Genomic DNA, 4,293 nt, shown 5'->3' on the forward strand with positions numbered 1-4,293 from the left:
CTAACTCAGCATTCTTTGCCTCCGATCCTACCCATTTTCTGAAAAATTGTAGCCAATGGTTTAATTTGTTCTCTTTCGTTTATTCCCCTCTTATCTGATTCTGAAATTAATTTAAAAAGACCTGAGTTTCAAAACTACAACAAAAACCAGTTGATAGTATTTTATCTGAGAATCTACATGTATAACATACAAAATATATAATTAATAACATGTTAACTATTGCATTATTGATGAATAAACAGTGGATGTTGTTAATAACAAGATGGCCATAATAATGGGCATTTTGTATAATATAGGTATGTCATTAATTGCTAATTTCTTCTTTATGCTTAGATAATTTGTTCTGTGAATTGCTTGATAATGATTCACAATAAAATTTCTGTAGATTTCAATTGAGGATTGAGAAATACCTCTGGATACAGCATACAGAGCATTCTATAAAAGGTGTAGGGCATACTAAATTATTAAGTGCATGACTAGCAGTAGGGCTTTGATTTTTTTCTTTTAATTGTATATTTGCCAGCTAGTAGGATGGTTCGGCAGGGGAAGAAGCTCACCATGCAAGCCTGACAACATGAGATTTATACCAGAACGCAGGCAAAGGTGGAAAGAGAGACTAGACTTCACAAAACTGCCCTCTGACCCCCACACATGCACCATGGCACACCATGTCCTGTCATGCACACACACACACACACACACACATATACACACATGCACACATACACATACACACATAGTTTTGAAACGTACTTACCTGTTAGTAGAAGTAAGGACTAAAAAAGCAGTTTCCTAGCTGGGCATAGTAGCAGATCCTTAATTTTAGAACTCAGGAGGCAGAGGCAAGTGGATCTCTGTGAGTTTGAGGTCAGTGCCATCTACATATTAAATTCTAGGTCAGCCAGGGCTACCTAGTGAGATCCTGTTGTTAAAAAGAAAGAGTAATTTCTTATTCAGAATACATTTTTAAGTGATATTATGTCTTCCATTGGTTTTGACTATGGGTGGTTTTCCTTTGCATAGAAGCACAACAAAATCCATGAAACTACATGCCTTTAATCCTAGCACTCAGAAGGCAGAGGCAGGTGAATCCCTGTAAGTTCATGACTGATTGCTCTACTTAGCAAGTTCAAACCATCCAAGAATACACAGTGATACCCTGTCTCAAAAACAAAACAAAACCTAGAGCTGGAGAGATGGCTCAGTGGTTAAGAGTCCTGGCTGTTCTTCCAGAGGTCCTGAGTTCAATTCCCAGCAACCACATGGTGGCTCACAACCATCTGTAATGGGGTCTGATGCTCTCTTTTGGTGTGTCTGGAGACAGCAACATTGTACTCACATACATAAAAAAAAAAAAAAAAAAAAAAAAAAAAAAGCACTGGCTGCTCTTCCAGAGGCAATGAGTTCAATTTCTAGCAACATGGTGGCTCACAACAATCTATAATGGGGTCAGATGCCCTCTTGTGGCATGTGGGTGTACATGCAAACTGCATACTCACATTAAAGAAAGCTTTTAAAACCAACCAATCCAAAACAAAACAAAAACCACAAACTCTCTTAAGAACAAGCCATTTCACGTCTTCTGCCAGAAAGTTATGGTCTGTTTTTTTTTGTTTTTTTTGTTTTTGTTTTTTGTTTTTTCGAGACAAGGTTTCTCTGTGTAGCCCTGGCTGTCCTGGAACTCACTCTGTAGACCAGGCTGGCCTCGAACTCAGAAATCTGCCTGCCTCTGCCTCCCAGAATGCTGGGATTACAGGCGTGCGCCACCACTGCCCAGCTTGCCAGGAAGTTATAAAGAATACACACAGCATTCATGTTTCCAATAAGCAAAGTATAATAATAGACAAAATTTCTCAGAATGATAAAGGTGAGTTATGTCGTACAAGGTGAGAAATACTAAGGCATTGTCCAGCTAGACCAACACACCTGGCTTCCCCAGACCCAGTCACACCTAGATTTAATTTTAGTTAATTAGTTAATTGTGGTGTGTGTGTGTGTGTGTGTTGTGCCTGTCTGTATGTCTATGCACCACATGCATGCAGTGCCCTTACAGTCCAGAAAAGATCATTGGAACTAGAACTGGAGTTTCAGATGATGCAAGCGGCCAGGGGTGCTGAGAATCAAACCCTGGTCCTCTGAAAGAACAGCCTGTGCTTTTAACCACTGAGCCATCGCTCCAGCCTAACAGATTTAACTTTGCTTCCAAACTTCTCTCACAGAAGGAAATTTCTAACGCTCATGACGTTTGTGTAACTGAATCTGATTTGATTCACTCATCCTGTAGGAAGAAAGATAGGAGGGGAATATGACTTGCAATTCTCTGTCTGTAGAAAGGCTGACTGTGTTAGCAAGTAGGACAGGGACTTGAGATTTTCTCACTTGTCCACGTAGGAGGAAAGGGGTACATGGGACATCCCTCCAATAAAAAGCCTTGACCTTGCACAAAGTGTGGAAGAGAATTGAACCCAGGCAAAATCCTAAAAGAAACAAAAAAGGCTCCCTAAAATGAGTAAGACTATAGATGCGCTGGTAGGATTCCTAATGGAACTTGTAGTTGGTGGGGAGAGGGAGTGTTACACACCGTCTTGTGACAGTATACTTGGGAAAGCATGAACAACTATCTGTTCACCCTAAATAGGGAGTCAAGGGTAAAGCAAAATGAGAGTACTACCAAAGTCCAACTTGAACCAATGCGCTTCACTGGGGTGACTTATAGAGTCTGGGTGAGAGGTTCCTACGGGAGCAGAAATGACTCAACGGTAACATTATCGAAAGGCCACTCAGCATGGATGACAGCTCATGGACTCATCACACCATTTGCAGGCAGCTGGGGCGGTTGGAGAGAGCTTCTTCCTGGTAGCTCAGCTCGACTTAGCCTCTCCTGGCAGCTGGTCTAGCCCGAGAGTGTCTTTTATCACTCTCCATTGTCTATATAAGGTTTGGGAAGGAGGGGCCTAGTGAATCTGGTCAGTTTCAGGGATTTCCTGAAGCCATTGATTTATTTCCTGAGTCTTAAGGAGCTTCCCACTGGTTAAAAAATCCTGAGGGTCTCCGAGACACACTCGGAGACCCTCAGTCCCTGCCCTTCCTTCTGTCTCATTTAACTGGAACCCTTGTCCCCACTGCAGGAAGTCCACAGCCAGCAACAGTTTCTGTCGTCTAATACCTCACATCATCCCAAGAATAGGCAGACACTCAAGAGTTGTCTCCAGATCGCCCACTCTCAGAGTTGGTATGGTCCAGGCTTTAGCATGGGGCAGCAATATCTATGTGTGTGTTCCTTGGAGTTTCCTCAAGACGGTGGCAGGGGTTAGACAGGTGAGAATTAAGTGGGTAGGTGTTCCGAGAAAGGGACAGGGTGCCTAGGGGGATGTGGCTCACCTTCCTTTGGGGTCCTGTATGGTACTGTATGGTGTCTCCTCCCTGTCAGTGTCTTTCTTGGATCCCAGAACTTGAAGTTTCCCAGTTAACCTAGTTGAATTGAGAGGAGGGAGTCCTTCCTTCGACCTCAGCGTTCTGTGGTAGAACTCACGGACATGAATGGAATGGATGAGAAACCTATATCCATGTCATCTGATTCACAAGGAGCACTTAGTTTTCTAAGCTTTGTTTCAGCTCGGCAGCCAGCGCCTCAGGAGTGGGTGCCACTGGCAGCTCTGGGACCTGCTTCGGGTCTCCTTGGAGTCTGCTCCACCTGCAAGTCTTCCAGCCTTGGAGTTTCTGGCTGAGAGTCTCTTTCGAGGAACTGCTGAGGTGACCTAACCTTGGACTCACGCAGACACCAGGCATCCCTGCGGTGATCTATGCTGCTGCTGATACTGCTGCTGGGCGGCTTGAGTCTCCGTGCGCCTAGCGCCACCTTCCGAACATCGCCGGTTACTTCGTCCCGGCAAAGATGAGAAACAAAAGAGGAACAACAGGTAGCAGCCCGGCTTGATCCCCGGGAGACCCTCCCTAAAGAGGGTAGGGGTGTTCCCTGTTGGCCTGAATGAGAAACCAAGCCCCAGCGAGGATTCCAGGCCGAATGCCCGAGGTGCCTCTCTAGTACCTCACCTCGTCACAGGGAGCAGGTCCCCCCTAAGAACCTCCAAGGCTGCTTAAGGAGCCTCCAAGTTAAGTGTCCTCGACACCCAGTCAGCCTGCTTTGCAGCAGAGCTGCGCTTCCAGCTGGATTGCATAGACTGGTTCTCTGCAAGTAGAATATAACCCCGGTATTTTGAAACAAATGTCATACTCGCCGGCACAAAGAGCAAACACAGTTTTATGTGTCTACATTTACATGTGAGAACAGTG

Source organism: Apodemus sylvaticus, chromosome 5, assembly GCF_947179515.1.
Source record: "Apodemus sylvaticus chromosome 5, mApoSyl1.1, whole genome shotgun sequence".
NCBI classification, from domain to species: Eukaryota; Metazoa; Chordata; class Mammalia; order Rodentia; family Muridae; genus Apodemus; species Apodemus sylvaticus.